General features: G+C 46.1%; 1 pseudogene; it reads right to left on the bottom strand.

Moving 5' to 3' along the window:
• Positions 1-22448, bottom strand: part of LOC119461648 (glutamate receptor ionotropic, kainate 2-like) — a 39346-nt pseudogene that overhangs the window by 4051 nt on the left and 12847 nt on the right.

The following is a 22448-nucleotide window of genomic DNA, read 5'->3' on the forward strand; positions in this document are numbered from 1 at the left end:
GAGGCACGTTCGCTGTACAACAGTCGCCCACACAAAAGCGATGCAACGGCGCGTGCGTTCGCCCGTGCAGTGTGCTTCCTTCTAAGCGCCCGCGCCGTCTTTCGCAGCATCCCGTGATGTATCCACTGCTTGTTGCGCGCGTGCGTGTGCTCCTCAAATACCATCTCTGCCTGCACCGGCTACTCGCGCTTCGTACGTGCTGTATCTGCAGTTCCTTCTCAACAGTTTTGATCGTCTGTGAGAAATGCGTGATCAAAGCTTGGTAATATTGCTGGCGGTTGAGCGGCCAAATTTCCAACGCCGGCTCTTGGCGATCCATTCTGACGAAACATAAGGCGAATAAGGCGTGGATATTTATAGCGAATTATTCTTAGCGAGTTACCGCTACCCTTCGTATCAAGTATGTGTGTTTCTAGCCCTTTTCGGGGGGGGGGGGGGGGGGGGGCGATCTCGAAGATATTGCGTGCTAAGAGTGTGATCCGATTCGGACGGTAGTGCAGTCTAAAAATGTCAGTCGATTACGAAGACAGCGCCGTCAAACAGTTTAAGCAGTCCGACACTCCTACTACTCCCCTCACGGGAGGGTAGACAGGATAGAGTGCTGTGCGCTGGGACGTTACCCCATTCTCACCCCCAACTTGCTCAAGAAGACATTGTCTTTGATCGACGTCAACGAGAATTTGAATCGCCTCCAACTGTTTTGTTTCATTCCTTCCAAGTGACAATAGCGTGCGACTGCCTTCACTCTAACAGGGACGTTTCTCGTCTTCCTCCTAAGTTTGTACTCCTGAAATTGTCGAATTAATCTTCAAAAGAATGTAAACTGTGCACGTGGCTCCCGAGAAGCCTGTTTCACATGGTGCTAATTTGCTTGCGTTTTTGAACTCACGAATTCGCAGGTGCGGCCAATCAATCGTCGACCTCTGCTTGCATGCGATTTTTCGATTTTCGGCGTGCTCAACCTCTCGGCGAAAACGCACACGCGGCGAGGACGGGGAACCAATCACAACGCATATCGTCAGGCGCGTCACAGTGGCTTAGCCCGTTTAACTTTTGTTTTCATAATGTAAAGAACTCGAACACAAAGAATGTCACAGTTTCACCCGAAAGGCGAAGCATCAATTGCTATAGGAAATTAGTAGAGAGGTAAACGGAGTAAGGACAGAAGCTTTATCAGCTGTATAAACTTGAACATGTAGCAGCGCCAGCAACGCGCAGAACTGTTGTCGACGCCGTCGGCGTTTTGCTCACGTACGCACCGAACGCGCGCGGCATTGGTGACTGTTGCCGGTGCCTCTGGCGGCGGCTCGGAGGTTTTCGACGAGATCAGAACGGGACACTCGTTGAGCAGCGTCGGAATTCTTTACCACCTTCTCGCCTCGCAACGTTTTTATATAAATACACATTTCGTGCCGCAGCTAAACGTCGCCTCCCCTCCCTCCCTCCCGTCCTCCCACGGCCTTTCGCACGACGGAAGAAGTCACGTTCGCTCTCCGCCGTGCGTTCGAGGGACGCGCTTTTACTCGCACATACAGCATACGGCGCGCGGCAACGATTTCATCGCCGTTGGACTCTATACGTAACCTCGCGGCGATGGCGACGCCGACGGCAGAAATCCCCTTGGAGTGTCCGTATGATTGCTATCGCGATAAAAACTTTCCCGAGAACAGTTTCTAACTTGTTTTACTTTGTTTTCCCCGAAGCGAACTGATGACAAGAGTAATTCGGTCCTCCGCGAGGTGCTCGTAAATGCAAAAATCGCTGCTGCCGCGCTCAGTGCTTGTGAAACGCTTATGCGAACTTGACATTTCTGGAAATCGTAGCTGCGAGAAACGCAGAGTAAGATCACACCATGTGCAACAGGCTAAAAGCAGACAGCGCGCGCCCGTGGAACAGAGAGGGTCATTCCAATGTTGCGACGTGAAACTTTCCTCACCGGTAGCAGGTGGTGAACTTGTCTTCGGGCGCGCCCCGGGGCTCGTCCTGTCAGGAGAAGCTGTCCTTGGAGACGACGGCGCCGTAGCCCGTCAAGGGCATGAACGGCAGCCCGTTCTCACCACTGCCGGCACCCGGTGGCACGCCGCGGTCGTCACCCTTGGTGCGGACGGGCTTCTTCCCGCCGCACGTCAGTGTGAACCGCAGCTCGCGGCACAGTTCCGAACACATGGGCTCCTGAAATGAGACAGTGTTGTTATGGTCAGTTAGGAATGATAGAGAAACAACGCGGAAACAATTTATACTTTGCGCCACAAATATATCTATACGCCACCTAGCCAAATGTCGTACTGTGTTAAACGCAACGGGTTTCGCTGGTCCGCTTACTTTCGCAATGCTTTGGCCCGTTTATTGACAACTATGCATTTTTCTTGTATAGCGCGTGTTAAGAGTTGCATGATGGCTGGTTTTTCGCAAATCCCTACTTAATCGTCTATATCACAAAGACAACTAAAGCTTGCCCAAAGACGTGTGAGAGTAGAAGGTTCAGAAGTAGTGGGTGTTTGCCGGTTCATTGTCTATTAGAAGACAAGGATGATTAAAAATTATCCTTGCTGAATGATTGCGCCTCAGTGGCCGAGAATCGCAAGCGTCTCATGTGCCACGCTGCGCAAAATCAAGCGAGTTTGTTGTCATTCTCGATCGTGGTTCGCAAAAAGCTATAACAATCAGTTCATTTCTTCGAGACTGTAACCGACCACTAAACTGAAACGCATTTATGGCGCAAATGATTGTAACAGTCAACAGTTCATTTCTTCCGCTCTCGTACAAGACCGTTTTGCGATGACGAAGGACGCGTAACACTTGGGGAGGAGCTAGGAAATGGCTACGTGCGTTAGTTCAGTCGTAGAGCCCCTTTATAAGGCTTATTCATAGTTTCCTCGATTACCGGGATTTTTGGGAGCGGCGTTTTATCGTTTCCAGGGGCAGGATGTCTCCGATACGCAAGGAGCCTGGCGTGGTAACGTACCCTTTCTTCGGGTAGCGCCTTGCTAGAGCGCCACACGAACTCGACGATTGCCGTGATGCAGGCGATGCAGGAGCCAGTCAACAGGACGACGAAGACGCCGCCCACGTTCGCCAGGCCCAGGGCCGAGGTGCCCTTGGACGCGCTTGCCTCCTCCTTGGGGCACTTCTTGACGATGTGCCGCTTCTTCCACCAACGCTCCTTGAGCACGTGCAGGGTGCCACTCTCCTGAAGCTGCAGGATCGCCTGGGACAGCATCGTGCGGTACGGGGACCCTGCGCACACCACGGCGGCACACGTCAGAGCACACGGAATCTGTTCATCGCTATTTGCGCTTATGGAGTTTGGTTCAGACATTCCCCGCATTCTTTGTAGACGTGTTGTAGAATATTTTTCATAGATAATCCTCCTCGCACCTTGGAACGGTGCTGAATAAAGGATTGATTGATTGATTGATTTCGTTTTAGTTATACATAGCCCATAGCTATTCTGCAGAAATAATCAGCGAAAACTCTAAGGTCATGCATCCATGCCAGGTCTTAAGACAGCATATGGGCTTAGCCCAGTAGCGCACCCTGGATCTCAGCCGGGGGGGGTGACAGTTTGCCAATACCATCTAAACAGCACTTATTTGAATTTCTTCACGGGAAATTGTCAAAAAAATCCCTTTTTGCGCAAGTTTGCGAGTGTGCAGACGATTGCGCGTCTTACATCTTAAATTCAGTACGCGAAGGTGCAAGGAAAGAAAAGGGGTTAAACAAAAGGGGGGGTTAAGTCGCCTTCAGGGGGGGGGGGGTTACAACCCCCCCCCCCTTCGGTGCACCACTGGCTTAGCCACGCCATGAAAAATCACGTAGGCTCTATCAGGGACGCAGCCGCAATTAGGTACGTGAAACGTCTCGTGTGTGCTGCAGGGCATGTGTGGGCACTAGGATGCAGAAATGAGCATAACGAAATACACAAGTTACATTTGTTTAGGCATTAGAAAGCTTACATGCTTATCTTAAGTTATAGCTGGGAAGGGGGAGGGGGGGGGAGGTCTTGCGGTCTAATTTCGCTATCGTGCTCGCTTCCTATACGCAGGAGGGCCGTTTACTTTGCTGGGGGTGCTTGGACACTGGGTTACAGAAATGATCGCGCTAGTGGTGGCGCCCAAGACTCTCTTGCGCCACTCGAACCCGCCGCACTCGTAGATGGTTCGGGCTCTTGTGCTTGCGCTCCTTATGGAGACGGACACCTTTTACCTAATTAACATGCCAATTAACAAAAATTCACTAATTGACTTCTTAGTTCATTTCTTTACGAAACATATTGCAATTTACGAATTGTAGCCGGTGAGCTTGTCCAGCGCATCCTCTTGGAATGAATTTCTAGAATGACACCAGTTTAGAGATATGCGCCATCAAAACTCACCGTAAAAATGCACTGTTGTTCCAGTTACTTTTCTACTAAAATACTTTTTTTACACATCAAAGCACAAAAGTAACTGGAACACCCATGTATTTCGTCCCACACTTTGAGAAATAATATCTCGAAACTGGCGTCATCATGGAAATTAATTTCAAGTGAATGCGCCTTGCAAGCTCACCGACTACAATTCGTAAATTGCAATATGTGTCGTAAAGTAATTACCTAAGAAGTTCATTACTCAATTTTTGTTAATTAGTTCAATATGTGTTTCCATTTCTCGTGCTACTAATGTCCGCCTCTTCGAATAATCCAGCTCAACGATAAGAATTACGTTACCTGCCACAGGCGATTTCTGAAAATTCGGTAAAGCCTAATTTTGAACACCCGGTATTTATTTCTTTTTTCTCTTCCTCACCAGTCTTTAAAAGTAGCGCCTTACTGCCTTATATTCACCTCGCACCGTCAACACTGAGGGCACATGCCGCAAACTTTCTCGTGCGCAAGAGCGACCAGCTCATCATAATCCGGTGTCCTTCTTCTTGGTTACCAGGGTTGTACTATCCAATCGCGCACTGTACACTCATTTAGTATCCAATTGCAGACCGCAGCTCTAAAACAGAAAGGTGCCATAAGGAAATTTCTGTGAGGTATCTAAGAGACCATGGAGGCGGGGATTAAAGAAAGTAACATGATGCGTGAAGAACCACCACATGCAGAAGTATAGTGGTACGGTATGGATTTAGCGCCGGCAACTATTTCCACGGCCCAGCTTTGGAGAGCCCAGTTTCAGTTGGATAAACTTTGCGTAGACTCACCAGGCGGCGTGGCAATGCCGTAGCCCTTGTTGTCGAGGAGCGAGCCGATCTGGGTGAGATCGCAGTTCCTCTCGATGGCGTACTCGATGGAGGTGGACTCCATCAGGTAGGCGTACTTTCCGCGGCGCACTCGTTCTATGCCCTTGTAGTTGGATTCGGTAAACACGCTGGGCCGTGCGGCCTGCATCACGTGCCACATTTTCTTGTAGGTGGGGAACTCGGATTCCTGCGAAGGAAAGACAACGCATGGAAGTTCTCTCTTGAAGTGATTTCGTACAATGTGCGTAGTGAAATAGCAGTTCGGGAAGTACAGTACATTTATTGTGCACTTAAAAAAAAAGCTTGGCTTTGCAAAGCCGCCGACTCGAGTACGATGTGCTGGACTAGAACACATGACGTCAGTGACCTAGCAGCGTTTTGAGTGGCTACCTTCTCATGGCATATCGTGACGTCCGTGAGAGTCCATGAGTATTCACTGATACTAGTGACGCCGCTTCTCCATTCGCCAGCAATATGGCCTTTTGTTAGCTTACCTTTATTTTCACAGGTACCGCCACAATAACTAATATACTCAGGTATTACGCACGTTTTTGAAACGTGCAACTTATGGAGATGAAGTCAGCTAGAGTGAATGGCGAGTTGCATTGTGAACAGTGCCGACAAGGGCCTCAAATCAATGAGCAGGAATCTTCACAATCCAAAGCATTCATTTGTAAAATGAAAATAAACAAGACAGAGATGTGAGCACCGTTAGGAGGAATTGATTGACTGGTGCTTCATTCATAAAACCAAACGAGGGACATAACGGAGAGTATAACAATAGGCAGGGGATGTTTGTTGTTTGAAATGTGGAAAAAAAAGCGGATCAACAAACATTCTACGCATGTGCGGGTAACACGTAGCGAAAAATTAAAATATCAGACAATGCTCCTATACGAAGTGCACAAGAGTATGCACCTTAAAGAAGGCCTGGGTGGATCCTGACTGCAGGCACCCGTACTGGATGCTCGTCTGCTTGGCCAGGTCCGCGACGCTTTCGATCGGAGACACGAGTCGTTCGACGGTCAGGAAGGCGGCCAAATTGGCCGTGTACGAGGAGACCATGATGAGCGTGAAGAACCACCACATGCCGGCCGCCACTCGCGTCGACAGCGCACGTGGGGTCACATCGCACCCCTGCTGCATCAGGCAGCCAATGGTGAACCACAGGGTGTTCCATATGGTGAAGCGGTTCTCTAGCTCGGCGGGCCTAGGGTCGCACGGGTGTGGGTTCACCCACTCGTACGGGCTGAACCGCGCCACCACAAAGAGAAAGAGGGAGACACCCAGGAATGCGGTGGACATGTATATCCAGACCTCCAGGGAGAGTGGCGCCAGGAAAGAGAACAGCCACGGAGGCTTCTTGTCCGCTTTCTTGTAGAGAATACTGATGCCCAGGTTCATGAACGGCATCGTAAAGTCCACCACTTCCTCCCGTACGTACGTGATGGTCAGGTCGGCGATGGCCAGGTCTGCCTTCTGCAATAGGGTCACAGCGGAGAAGTCTCGAGACACTTCACAGGTAAACAGTACAACATATTGTGGAGCTGGGTGACGCCATACGCGAGCCTACATAATGGGAAGCAACACCCTACAGTGCTCGTGGTGAGATCGTCGCAGTAAGCTGACAAATTCGCGTCTTCATCAGCGTGCTCACGAAAATTAAAGTACACCGAAACGATGTAGAAAAGCTACGAATTCACAAAATCCCGTAAAATATATTTTCGTAACACCTGATATCTAGGAGTGGCGCATGTAACGTTCAAATTAGCTGTGTTGGGGACCAAAGACAGATACAGTAAGAGCCATCATCGCGGGCACAAGTAGACAACAATAAATCAAGAGGCTGGAAAACAGGTGAAGAGGCATCCGACGACCACCGCACAGTCTTTGTAACCGCTACATTCAACCGCGATGTTCTCCTTTCGTGTCCCATCTTTTTTAACCGTTTACAACTTTCCCTTTAATAATTTTGGGCAGCTCAGCCATCTTTTCAATTTGGAATTTCGGTACATCAGGTAGGAACCGATATGGGACGGTTCGCTATGTAGTATGATAAAACTTTATTACGTTCCATCGGAACGTGCGTCAGCACGTTCGCTGTGTAGTGCGCAGATTCATTGGGTATCTCTCCGGCTTCGCTGGTATATGCGTACCAGGAGCGCTCTGGACTTTTCTTTTTCCCTTTCGAAAAGACGCAGTTTGCAATGAAATTGTAACTTTCGTTTCGTCTTGCGCTTATTTTATTTTAATTGTCTTATTTCATGCGGCAAGGTATTTTGTGTTGAAGCTTTATGGCCAATCCCATCGTTGTTCGCTAGTCAGAGTTTGTTGCGAATGCACTAGTTGCGCTCGAAGTATACAGTAATAATGCTCAAATGGATCATCGCTTCACATACAGTAGGTTACAGGCTTCCCCAAACCAGTGGAAGAGAGCAGAAAGAATATCTCGCGGCCAACGTATATGCAAGGAACGAACCCCTTGCAGCAGCTCCCCGATCATGCCGTTCCATTCGTTCTTGTCAGTCTCGCCTTCCGTGCGCCTTGTCGGCCACCTCACGAATCTTGTACTTGATGTTGATGTCCGGCAGCTTGGCGATCTCCTCGAGCAAGTCGATACAGTAGCCCTCGTACTTAGCGTTGCCCTCCAGCTCCTGGTGGTTCTCTTTCAGCATTGTGTACGGGGGTTGCTAGACACAGGAGAAAAAAAAATGATCTTCACTCGTCTTGCATCGAGAGTGCAGCCTCAAACAGATATGGCATCGTAAAAGTGCTACATCTGAAAGGCGCTTGCAGAAGCATATTGTGCTCCGCTTCTCCCTCCCACCAGTTTAGCGCGCACATACGCCTGTTTATTCTCATGCCACTTCAATTCCAATTCTCCAATTGGCTTATTTCTATAAATTCCATTTGGGTCGATTCTGCAATCCCTTTTCGTTTATATTTGAATTATTTTTATGCCTGCTATACCTGTTTTGTGGTACGGGCTTACCCCCACATTTATTTTTGTTTCTTTTTCAAATCGGGGGACGCAAAAAGCAATGGACGTACGTGGCAGCAAGTCAAGTAGCTATGCAGGTCTTTCAGCGCGAGCGAGTGGCGATGCAGCACCAATGCACATTCGAAGATGAATTACAATGCAAGAAGCTTCACAGCAGAGAGGTTATCCTAACTATACTCACGTCGTCGAAATAACAAATTATTGTGATTGTTGCAGTTCTTACTTATGGCAGTGAATTTGTGCTCTAACGTTATAGGAATATGGTTGTCTTTATTTTTCTTACTATACGGAGTGACTTCAAGGCTATTCCTGGCATTATTATCACTACTTGTGTAATCCGGTTTACAATAGTCAATTTTTGTCATTTATAGCTTCATAGAAAAAAAGAAATAGTCTACGTGGAACAAGAGCCTCTTCACGGCATGAGTTGGTGTCGTGAAAGGAGGTCCGGACCTAAAATATCAAGCGGTACTGTTAAAGTTTATTTTTATAACACCAGCGCCACTTAAAGTGCACTTCTTTGTGACTGCTTCTTGTTGTTTCACCTGAAGCCTTTCGTTCATTTACACTGAATACATAACAATCTTTCAGACTTCTCATTACGAGAAACATTTAGAATGACCCTAAATGCATTTGTTCTTTTCGCATTGGCATTGCGACCAAAGAACCATCTTGAAATAGCGCGCAACAGGACGACACAACAGAAAAGAAGACGAACACAGGCGCAATGTTCGTCTTTTTGCTCTTGTGTTCGTCTTCCTTACTGTTGTGCCGTCCCGTTGCGCGCTATTTCAAGATGGTTCTTATCTCAGAATATCAACTAGCCCAACATTCAACTCTTTTGAAGTATATTGATATCAAGTTTATTGAATTTGGAAAATGTAAGAAGCGTAAAATGTCCAGCGGTCATTCAAAGCAGAGGTCAGTAAAATTAATTTGACACATTCTAAGCATGCGTGTTTGCTTTACTTTGTAATGAGCGATACACATTTTGAAGGTTTAACTGTAAATAGGTGCTCCAACACCTTTCATTGATGTTACAAGTTGACCGAGATGTTTCTCTTCTCATCTCGACGCCCTAAGGAAGCCGAAAGGCGAGAGACTGTGGTCTCGCAACCATGCAATTTCTTTCTCGCAGCCATGCAATTCGTTTTCGATGCTTATCAACTATCCACACGTTTGCAAACATCTTCTCAACTACTATAAAACTGGCTGAAAGTGGTATTTATTTTATGGACACGCAACAATCCATAACGACAGTGCAGAAACAACCAAAGCCACTGAAGGAGAAAAACATGGCGACAAGTTCACGGGAGATTTTCAGAAATTTTTAATAGAATTAAAAAATAGGTGCACTTATACAAGTGTAAAGAAAAGTAAACGTACCACGAGCGTGGTGACTATTAGTGTCTTGTTCATAAGATGCAGACGGGCCTCTTCGAGTTGTCGTGAGTAGTTTGTGGTGATGTTGATGCCTCCATGCATTGTCCATTCGCCGGCCTAAAATGTGCATGGAGGTCGATTAAAACAGAAAGGCGACGGCTCGAAATGCGCATCATCATGAATATAAGCTCCGAAAAAATTCCAACAGGTCTTGTTTTGGGACGCCTCAAGTTATCGTTTCACATAAAGAGCCGTGAAATTATATTCAGCACTTATGAACTAGTCATAGGATTAAAGCCATTCACAGAAGGCAATTTATTACTTCCAACCCTTCTGTCCACGCTATGTAAGAATTTTGAGATGAACTTACCTCGCGCAGTCCATTGTGAGTGATTTCCATGACGGTGAGCCTCATATCTGTCCGGTGGCCATTGGGATTAAATCTGATGTTTCCAGTTAGACCTTGAATATTAATCTGCAATACAAGTGAGATCACGCTAGCTCAGCTACACATAGGGCCCTTTTTATTTTATTTTTTATTTAGGGGGGAGGGGCAACTATCTATTGGTGCACAAAACAAGTACAACATCAAGCTTCCCTCGCCTCAGATAAGTTTCGGCGTCCGGTTGGCGTGGCCACGCGTGGTGCGTTCCGCCGAGTAGCAGGCTACGTTTGAGCAGTGGCGCCGCGAGCTCGCTCGGGAAAGGGCTCGTCATCGACGTGCCGATTCTAGCGTGAGGGCTTCCGAAGCCCAGGTGAAACCCCGCGTTTCGGACCCCGTGTTGGGGTTACGCGATGTTGAGGCCAAACGTCAGCGAAGAGCCGCTTACCCTGAGTTTAGGGCAAACGAAGCGGAACGCCTGCGACGACGTGGTCTTGCCACAAGCTTCGCTTACCCCCATTTCCTCGACAGGATTTTTATTCCTGTCGAGGAAATGGGGGTAAGCGATTTCCTCCCTTTGAATTTTATGTCCACTGCGGGAAGCAGGCCTCTCCATGCGATCCCCAATTACCCTTGCGCTAGCTGATTCCAACTTGCGCCTACATATTTCTCCATTTTATCCACCCACCCCCCTAATTTTCTGCCGTCCTCGACTGCGCGTCCCTTCCCTTGGCACAAATTCTGTAACTCTAAAGGGCCACAGATTACCTGCACTGCACATTACATGGCCTGCCCAGTTCTCTTGTCAATTAGAAGATCGGCTATGCCCGCTTGCTCTCTGATCCACACCGCTCCATTCCTGTCTCTGAACCTTACGACGAACATTCTTCGTTCCATCACTCTTTGTGCAATCCTTAACTTGTTCTTTGGTTCCTTCGTTAAACTCCAAGTTTCTGCCCCGTATGTGAGCACCGGTACAGTGCAGTGATTGTACACTTATCTTTTCAACGTCAGTGGTAAGCTTCCAGTCAGGATTTGGTAATGCCTACCGTATGCACTCCAACCCATCTTTATTCTTCTGTAAGTTTCCTTATCATGATCAGGGTCCCCTGTGAGTAATTGATCTAGATAAGCGTACTCCTGCACAGACTCGAGAGGCTGACTGGCGATCATGAATGCTTGTTTCCTTGCCAGGCTATTTAGCATTATCTTTGTGTTCTGCATATTAATCTTCAACCCTACTCTTACGCTTTCTCGGTTAAGGTCCTCAATCATTTGTTGCAATTCATCCCCAGTGCTTTCATGGCAGTGATTTATTGACTGAATATCATTAATGAGCTTCACTCGCGAGCTTTCGACACTCACCATTCGCATGTACTTCACGAACGAGTTTCCCTGCGACCACGGTTCCTCGGTTTCGCATGAGAGTGGCCTCACTTGAATCTTGGGTCCATTGTTCGGTTGAAGGTCTCGGAGCGCCGTGGCAAACAGCCTCACGGCGTCGTACATCAGAGCAACTTTCGTCTGGTAACAGGAAAAAAAGTACAACCACAGACTGCTGTCAGACTTAAGCCTTTAACATAGGACCCTACCTACTGCACCCGATACGAAAACTTTTGAGTGAAACAATCCTAAACACCGTGTCTTGCATCAGAGCTCATTACCCCCATTTAACTGCGTCATTTATGACTCAACCTCGACGTCGGCCATACTGGTTAGGTCAGACGAGATGTGTGAAGTGCGCTTGAAGAGTTTCCATGTCATCAATTAAGTGCATGTGCCAGTAAACATAGAGAAACTGCGGTGTTTTCGAGTAGCAGCAGTGCTAGAAATAGTAAGCATTACACTTTTTTGTGTATTAAAAGCATATACGATATGCACCTTTCTCCATAAGCAGTCGTTGACGTTTCTTGACTGTCGACCAAATTGAAGCCATTTTATACTAATTAGGTAAAATAGACATTCTTTATAAAAGGATTTATTACTGTATAAAACACTAAGTATACAGCTTTAATTACACATGATTGTCTTTTTTATGCTAAGTGACTGCTTCTTAAGCATGACAACACTTTTAAATTTATGATCTCTTTGCCAAGATATTATTCCCATCCTTATTAAGAACTATCATGTAATTAAATAATATTGGTTCCGTTTTTAGACTATTCTGATTTCGAGCTAAAATATTCAGCAACCAACATAGCAGTAGTGTCTAAGAATATTACCAGACAATGCTGCAGAGGATCTTTCCAGTTCTAATAATACAAAAATACTGATAACGAAAGATCAGCTTAATCCATGTAAGGTAGTTAAATATGTAAAAAGATAGATTTTTGTAGAAGGCAAAAGTTGTACTTACCGTTAAATTCTTGACATGTTTCCACGTGAAAACAAGACAGGAAGATGAGAGAAATTTCTTGTTAGGGATTTCACACATACAATAGTTTACACCAATCATGCACTACGTTGACACTTATGATAATGCTTAAGGTCTCTTAATGCATCTGCCTTAGGAAGTTTGATCCATGACACAGCAAGGCAACAAAGAATAGACTATAATACATATTTTGTTTTTCATCTTGCTATACCATGCTGTTCATGCACTTTAAAAAAGTACTTCTACTTAAGAGTTCCTTTTTCATTGGCACAGAAGTACTCGTCACATTGCTGGTAGCTTTTATCAAGTGACATAACCATTCGTTCAGAGGTTCCCGCAACATCAGCAATTCTACAATGCAATATTTGCTACAATAATCATAGACGCGCAGATATTTGTTTAATACTTGTGATGCGTGAACAATCAGTTGCAAGGTTCGTAGTAGAGACCACACTGGAATCTTTTTGCTAAAGAGCCCTGTCCAATTTCTACGTGTGGTCGATGTTTATCGTCGAATATTTTCCACTCTGCTTCATTATTTGCCTATTCCTTCGCGGGCTTTATGGCATTATGAAGTTCACGGTGCTTTCCAATGTTCCCTTCTTTCGAAGTCGCTTTCCTCCAACTTTTCTGTCAGTGTTGATTTCGTCTCGCCAATGAAATTGCCACCTGTGCTCGTCACGTGGTCAGACTGCATCAGGTCTTCCCTACTGACATCTGCAGTGTCGTAGATCTGGGCCGTTCTTCGGGTAGGGCAACTTGGACCTCCAACTTACCGAGTCGCTTCGCCCACCCTCATTTCGGACAATTGAATGCTTCCCCCTTTTTTTTCGTGTATATCATAAAAAAATACATACACAAGAATTCACTGTGTACTTGACAAACGGACAAGTGCTTTCATCATGGCTAAACGAGCTGCTTCATGTAAGACGAAGGAATGGTGAGGAACCAGAAGAAACACGGACAAGGCGAAGCGCAAACTCACAACTAGTTTATTTTTCATGTCGGCATTCGCCTTATGTACACATCTAAAAGACAGATAGAACTGAAGAAACGTGCAATAACCGACATATTAAGACCGCACAACTCACTTTATTATCAACACGATCGCTTAACTCATTTGCGCTTTCTCGTTTTTTGTACATGTGCTGCATTCAAAAATTCAAATTTTTATTATTTTTTACAGGGTGATCCAAGGCAGCGCTTACGCATCTGTCAGTGAGATGCATTTGAAACGCTTCGTTAATTTTCCTTTCTGCCTTATCCATCGATCCCGTGATAACCTTCGTGCCTTACCTCGAGCAGCGGGTTTAGCCATTATTTCACACCAACGAGCCCCCGTAGCAGCCTCACCAAGGCAAGTGCTACAATCACACTGATTACTTCTGTTGGCAACTGCACACAAAAATACAGAGAGGTAGGTAGTACAAGAAAGGACACCGTATTTTTGCTACTCAGATTACTATCTGCGACGCGTGAATTCGAACCCAGCGTGTGGATATGTGCTAAATATCTTTTCCATTCAATATCAACGTAATTATTGAACCCCAAGGCATGGTCAATACGGAATTGGGTGCTCCCATTTAATATCGCTCACTGGTTGGAAGTTGTCAGCAACAGAGCGAAAAACATGAAAGGCAGGCACTAGTCTGCGCTTTGTCGCTGCTGGTTCGCAGCATAAGTGGAACGTGACACCAAAGCGACGGTTGCATCGACCTTCTACTGCGAGGAATAAGGTTAGATCCAAGCTCGTCATGCTAGTTTTTGTACGGAGATAATGCTCAAGGCGCTGACCTGCTTTTCTGCATGAATGATTTCAAACACACTATAGAACCTGCAGGCTAAAAGACCAGTTTAGCTCCTTGAGTGATGAGGAAAAACTCTTTTAGAAATCTGTTGTAGAGACTTGAAGAAAGGCCCCTTCGGAAAATTGTAAAAATATTTCTCCATAGTGGAAGGCGTCACTCGGTTTGTTTGATTCGTACGCCGCACTTGTATAAGGTATATACCGTCTTGCGGGCAATCTCAGCAAGCCTTTAACAAAAAGAATTAAGGACGGCGGGCACAATTGTCATAAAGCTGCTCCGACGCAATAGTTTTGCAGAATGCACCATAGCGTCCAGAAGTGGAGCGATATGTGCCATGTGGCGTAAAAAATAACCTGCTAACCATTCCCAGCCCCCTTACAGCGAGACGCTGAAAATTAATCATCGGCCCGAAGAAAGCATGCCTAGAAATGCGTCCGCCATAATCGCAAAAAAAAAGAATGAAAACAAAACACAGCGCATGATTGTGATCAAGCTATTGCAATAAACAGAGAAATAAAAATTTTGAGCGAATATCTTTAAACGTAGTGTTGATGTAGGCATTTGAAGTTGCTTTGCGAAATCTTAAATATTTATTGATATATTTATTTTAAAAAATCATGCTAGCAGCGCACGTCGTTAGACAATATAGTTCTCAGACGGCGTGGTGCGTTCCTGCCGTTGAGTCTCTCTATTTTCGAAAGTATGATAGCTTCACTGTTCTGTGAGCGACCATTCTTCAAACTCGCTTACGTTAGCTGAGTGATACCCAATTCCCCTAACTTCATTACTATATCAATATTATTGCAGGGCATGCAGGACATGCACGACATGCATCCTCATCATCATACTGGCGACCGTTTAGGCGCGACTCTCACCCTCATTTTTCAGGGAACTTTCATACGGTGCACGCCCCGAGCTTCAGCGTATACCCGGTATTTCTGCGAAGGCATTAAGTAATTTTTAAACATAATCTGTGGCCGATAGCACAATTTTAATCCTTGATCTCGATTGCCCAAACAGGCGGACATTATTTCGATGAGAAATCATAACCGACGAATTAACAATCATTCACTAATTAAGCTTTTAACTAATTACCTTACGGCACAAATTTACAAATCTTAGCTTGGAATTCGCACGCTAGATTCACTTGGAACGAATTCTCGGGATGACACCGATTTACGGATACGAATTGCTAAACTTTGTGAAGAAATACATTGGCGATCCAGTTACTTTGGCGTTTTAAGGCATAAAACTGTGTTTTATTAAAAAAAAGTTAGTTGAACGACAGTGCATTTTTACAGCGAGTTTGGTGAGATATCTCCAAAATGATGTTATCTACAGAATTCTTTTCAAGTGGATATGTCTTGCAATCTCACGAGCTACAACTTGTAAATTGCAAATGTGACTTAATATATTTAGTTAAAAACTTAATTAGGCATTTTTAATTAGTACATGCATTTCGATTTGTCGCGGAAGTAATAGCAGCTTCTTGAGTAGACCAGTTCAAGGACTACAACTGTGCTATCTGAGGAAGACGCGTTTTAAAAATTGCTTAAATTCTTAAAGTCTTCGCAGAATCACCCGGTATATGAACGCTCAATATTATCTTACGAATAAGTAGATGTGGTGTATCGACCGGAGGAACGCCCTAGAATACGAAGGTCACACTGGGCGTGTTCAATACCAGCTGACTGCCGTGCTCAGCAAGAAAATTCCCTAGTAAAGCATCAATAATATTTGTCACAAACAGCGTTAGCTGCTTTAAAATCACTTGGTATTCGGATGATTAAATTGCGGCTTCGAGGCGCAACTTGTTCTCCTCGATCACAACAGGAGTAAGTATCTTCTTAAGGGGTACTTTATACAAACGGCCTAAAGGACCGGCGCAACGACAAGCGCGTATTCGAGAGGAGAACGGCGTGATACGCAGTGGCTCGAACTCAAGCGCTTACGCAAGCGCAAGTGAGCTGCCGCCGCACGCCTCCCCGCCGCACATGATACCGCCTTCGCCAGTAGCGAGTAAAGCTGGAGGCACGAGGGAAGATGCGTGAGTTGGTAACAGCAGATTCTGAAGATGGCGTATGGCTGTGCTAAGCAGCTCGCGACCGGCAATCCAGCTCTCAAATTACGTGTCCGGCCAACTATCGCTGCTTTGTGGGCGCGAGCTTCGCTATACGTATACGCCCGCACTCCCGCGCTACATACGTGGGCGGTTACGGACGCGCAACCAGAACTGTCTATTACTTTCTTACTTGTTATAAATATAAACATTACTGCCTACGATCTCTACATATTCGTTCATTACACAACAGTTACATTATTTACACAACTGCCTCATCTCGTGCTGCAACGAATCGCGCAATGCTTCGTATTGCGTCGATGTCAACTATACAGCCTGCCATTTTTTTAATTTTCTACGAGACAAGCATAATCCTATGCGTGGGAACCGCGCGCACGTTCTTTGGTATCGATACGTGATATGCATCCACATATATGCACATATGTATCCACAAGCCTCATCGCGGTCAGACCCCATTTCGGGTCTCTTTAAGCAAGAAGAGCTCGCCCTCCCCCCCCCCCCCCCCCTTCCTTCCCCCTCACACCCGCTTACCCGGTACAAGTTGCCTTCGCCCTTCTGTCCGTGGCGCAGCCGCCGTGTCATCCAGTCCCGGGCCACTTCATCGAACTCCTTGGCATTGGTGTCGACCAGGCGGAAGGCCGAGATGTTGGTGCCGCCGTACTGGAAGTCTTCCATATCCACCGTGTGGGCATCCTGGGCAACAATGGGAACGAACTTGACGAGACTGCGCGCCCCTGCGTATCTTGTATGCCTGTCCCTATTCCCCCAACCACCTCTCTACGAACTCATTACATTTGCAGCAAGCCAAACAAACTAGCAGGCTGCAACGATCCGCAGAAACAGGGCCCGACGGTTTTCATCATTCTTGCTCAGCTGTTAGTCCCATTGCACTTTAAAGTTTACAGTGAAATACTGAAGCAAGTGTAGCGAGTCCGAAAGATCAATGCACGAGGCGCGTCCTTGTTATGCTCGCACTCATCGAAACAAACCCGTAAAAGATAACAAAATACGTTTACGGCAACGTTGGCAGCTACACTTACTGCGTCCGGAAGTACGTTGGACTCGCAGGTACACTACCGCATCTGCGCTGATGAAAGCGTCCACGAGTGCCCGCATGGTCGATGGAAGGCAGAAACGGCATTGGCAATGACAAGGCGGCAACAATATTCTCAAATACTCAGTGTATTAATACTTAATGGGCAAATCGAAGTTATTTCTGCCATTTTTTGTTGATTCCCTGCTAAAATATAGGAAGAACTCCATATAGGAAGAACTAAAATATAGGAAGAACGCATTTTCGTTTTTTTTTTTTTTTTTTGCTGCGGACGGCGAGACATTGTATCAGGAATCACGTGGATACAGCTGCCACGCTTGCCGCGTCGGTAGCTGCGGAAGTAGAGCAGCAGAACTGAGAATGAAGGCTTTTAACCACGCCGTGTGGACCTTAGCCGCCCTGTGGTTCGCACCTCAGCCATGAAAAATAATGAGACATTCGAGGATTCACAGAATTATTGGGCGGTTGCGAAGGGCTATCGCATGTCCCAATGCAAGACGAAGTTGCCACAGCAGCATAACGGAGATATTTTTGAACAGATCCCGGAAGCTTTCGCTAAACGATGATTGCTTATGCCCAGTCACGGGCTCATACATTCTCACGTAAAGGATACAGCGCGGTGTAAATACGCATAATATCGCGTGGCCATGACAAAAAAAAAAAGAACTGCGGTGAATACGGGACAACAGTAGAGAGAACTGCCTCTCCGTTAGCTCTTTATTTTGTCACTTTTGTGGCTAGTTTTCCGATAAGTTGTGCCAGCGATACAAAATTATAACACTTTTCAAATATACCATGTTTTATGTATCTTCTTTTCATAAATAACAGCTTTTTTTCGCATTGCTTGTGCAAGCGCATTTTAGTTTCATAAGGTCGACTATCTGAAGATGCGGACATTACTTCCATGATAAATCGCAATGTCCGGGTAGTCAATTAACAATATTGGCTTATTAACTTCTAAAATATTCAATTTATGGTAATGTTACGAGTGAAAATCTTGAAATTGATAGAAGTGAAGCCATGCCTGCTTAACGGAAATCCTTAAAGTAGTGTCTCATGTGTAACATCTTCAAAATGCGGCACGAAATATGCAATTGCGTTCTTGTTAACCATTTCTTAAAAACCGTTTCTTAAAAGTAAACCCAGTTCCACCCAATGAAATCTGCTGAAACAGCGAAACTGTGGTTCTATTGTGTTTCTCAGTGATTTTCTGTGATTTTTGGGGGGGTTTCTGTGTGTTTCGGTGATTGTTTGTGACTTTCTGTGATTATGTTTGTTTTCCAGTGGTTTTCATGTGATTACGGGTGATTTTTTTTTTACTTTTACTGCTTTACATTCGCTGTTAACTCCAGGTGGAGGAAATCTCTTGCACAGTGGGTCAAAGGGATCTCTCGGCGCTTGCGTCTTTGTTCTGCCTCTTGCTAGGGCAAATCAAAATTCGCTTTCCTCCAAGTACGCTTGACTTGCGTTTCTTTCTTGCGTAGCTCCGGATTAGCCTCCCACAGCTGCCGTTTCGCTTGCGCTTCCCACCGACGATCCTCGTTGGTAGCGGTCTCCCGGCGGTTACGTCTGGCCTGCGCTTCCCTGTGGCGTCCGCCGCTGCGGTTTCGCTGCCGATTCCCGTGCTCGAAACGTAGAATTCGCCCGGCGCGGCGCTGCCGCTCGGGCGAGTTCCCGCAGCCGCTCGCGCCGAGCGGAATCCATGGTGAGAAAGGCCGCGCGCTCCCCCTCTCTCTCCCCCGGCGCGCGCTCTAATTGGTCCACGCCTCAGCCGGCACGGCCGATGATGATGATGATTTATTGGCATCCCCTTTGAAACGGGGCGGCGACAAATAGTCACCTAGCCTGCTTGATTTAATCAGGTATACTATACATGTTCTTCATCTAGCATTTTTTGTATACCTCTCATTATTTTTCTTTTTCAAAAATTTACCTTGTACCGCTGCCTATGATTTTAAGAGATCAGGTCGTATCCATCTTTTCCCTGCTTTTTTTCCACCAGTACTCTAATCGTCTCTTGCTGATCTCTACGGCTGATCTGTTTATGTTTCCTTCCACTTTAAACCCAAGCGCTTCTGGGAGTTGCACGTTATCTACGGTTCTCGATGGGTGGATCCCGTCGCATTCCATTAGGATGTGCTGAGTGGTCTCTGGATCTTTACTGCAGCATACACATGTCTCATCTAGTTCCGAATAATTGTTCCGATATGTTTTCGTCCTTAGGCAACCGGCTCGAGCCTCAAATAGCAAGGCACTGCCCTTTGTGTTATCGTACAAATTTTCCCTTCTAATTTCTTTCTTCTCATTCTTGTAAATCTCCATTGTCCTTTTCGTTTCCATTCTTTGCATCCAATTCACGGTCTCTATTTCTCTCACTTTCTTTCTGATGACCCCTGGTTTTCTATTTACAGTTTCGATTATCCTGTACTTGGTTGCCAACTTCCTTGACCTCTTCCTCCATTCTGTGTCCACGCTTTTCATGTAGAGATACTTGTGCACTTTAGCCGCCCATTTATTTTCATCCATGTTCCTGAGCCTTTCTTCAAAACTAATTTTGCTTTGTGCTTCTCTGACTTCAAAAGAGGACCAACCCATGTCACCATGCACTGCCTCATTTGTCGTATTGCCGTGTGCTCCCAAAGCCAACCGGCCTACTGATCTTTGGTTAACTTCCAAACCCGCCAATATATCCGATTTTAAGCATATAATGGCATTTGCGAATGTTAGCGCTGGCACCATTACTCCTTTCCAGATTCCACGCACCACCTCATACTTATTGTGGCCCCACAGTGCTCTGTGTTTCATTATTGCTGCATTCCGCTTCCCCTTTATTTTCAGATTATCTTGGTGGTTGCTTGAGTAATTCTTTCCTTCGTTTATGTGTACGCCGAGGTACTTATATTGCTTCACTATGGGTATTACTTGCTGTTGAATTGACACCACGAAGTTACTCGTGTGTTCATTAAAGATCATAATCCCTGATTTCTCTGTGCTAAACTTAAGGCCTAGATTTGTCGCTGCGTTCCCACAGATATTCGCAAGTATCTGTAAATCTTTTTTATTGTCCTCTAGTAGCACAATGTCGTCTGCGTACATCAGTCCAGGGACCTTCTGTTGCACCATTTGTCCATTACGCATATAGGATAAATCCAAACCTAATTCGCTGTTTTCCAGTCGTCTTTCTATGCCCTTGAAGTAAAGCGTGAACAACAATGGTGACAGAGGGCATCCTTGCTTCAATCCTTGGTGAATTCCCACCATTTCATTTCCTTTTCGGCCTCCCCATACCACTTCACCACCGGCGGACGGCACACCGGCGGACGGACGGACGGACGGACGGACGGACGGACGGACGGACGGACGGACGGACGGCGCAGCCTCGACCTACAACAGCTCCGCTGTTAAAAACCTCCCTCCAAGAGTTCGGAATATTACTGCAGTGCTAATGCGTATTTTAGCACATTGTACGCAACAGTAATCAGTACATCACTGCAACAGAACTCAGTTGAAATTTCGCAATTTTAACAAGTGAATAATTTTAGCACGAGAGCTTTGGAGCTTCTGAAGGTTTGGATCTTAGATTTTGTGGTGGATCGTGCTCTGGAAGGATAACCCTCCTCCTCTCCCGCCTCCTTCTTACCTTGTGGCTACTGCGGGAAGGAGGATGGCAGTCGGCTTGCAAGCCGGCGGCCGCGCCTTGGGAGACAACACACATATTACGAATCGGCTTGTATGCTGTATGCTGTATTTTAGCACGTTGTACGCAACACGCCGACGATCCTCGTTGGTAGCGGTCTCCCGGCGGTTACGTCTAGTCTGCGCTTCCCTCTGGCGTCCGCCGCTGCCGTTTCGCTGCCGATTCCCGTGCTCGAAACGTAGAATTCGCCCCAGCTCTGGTCTCTACGCAATAATGCAATGAAACAAACGCTACCTAAACAATTGTGCAGAAACCATCGATGAACGAACGAGCGAAATTGGGCAATCCCATGTTGACTCCGTCGTCCCTTATATTTTGCTGCGCCACAATTCTGGTAAAACTTTATGCACCAAATAGGCCGGAAACGTGTTTTAATAATATGCCGTCTTGTTCATGCCTCGACGTGTACACAACGCGCGTTGGGATTGCTTCCCTACAGACTTCCTGCGTAGCCAATTATTGAATTGTTTCGAGTTGCATGGTGGCATATAGCTGATACTATTGTTTATTTATGTTTGTATTGTTTGTTTTGTGTGCCACCGCGACATTACCACTTATGTGTTTTTCATTTCTTTTCTTCGCGTAAGGAAAGTGTTTTTTGCACGAACAGGTCAATTAACTACATTTTACTGCTAGAGCACCGCCCTCACAGGCAGCGCCTATGACAGCACATATTAACACATCTTCCACTGCTGAGCAGGTGCTGCTGCATGAGTAAATGTCACTCACCAATGACGTGATGAAATAGTTGTGGTACTCGGACATCATGTCAACCTGCTGGGCCTGGAAACATGGAAATGTGCGGATATCATTATCGTCAAAGCGCCTACTAGAAGATATCACTGAAGCTATAATGCACGGCACACATGATTACAAGAAAACTGGTCATTCTAGCGTATCCTGTCCGTATGATATATTCTCGGTGAAGGTGTACAAAAGAATGCGCGTAAACGATATTGTGGATACGGGTACACGATGAGTTGAGGTCTTCACCTGATCTGTAGGGCAGTAAGGGTTGCCGGCCATTGCTCTGCTGGAGCCACTGCCCACTATAATGACCACAACTAAAGAGAAACATACCAGCTTAAACTTCGAGAACGAGTGCGCATCGCGACTAAAAAATGCTAAGGGGAACGGGAGGTTGAACCCCACACTGACGTCGGTGGAGGATGCATGGGTACGAATTAACTTTACAAGTCGAGCTAGAATGAAATATTGGACTTCTGTAATACCGAATTCGTCAATAGTAGCTAGAACAAAGCTTTTCTAAGTGAGAAAGTGACGAAAATGAAACATCGTAGTAACGCTGCCTGTTGTAGACTATAGTACCACTCATGTGACGTCACCTCCGGCTAATTCGCAAAGAGCGACATAGAAGGAGACCGGTCACAAATAGATTACGTCAACTAGTCCGTTTTAGCGCAGGCAGTCCAAATTTTGGAG

The sequence above is a fragment of the Dermacentor silvarum genome, chromosome 8 (genome assembly GCF_013339745.2).
Source record: "Dermacentor silvarum isolate Dsil-2018 chromosome 8, BIME_Dsil_1.4, whole genome shotgun sequence".
Lineage (NCBI taxonomy): Eukaryota > Metazoa > Arthropoda > Arachnida > Ixodida > Ixodidae > Dermacentor > Dermacentor silvarum.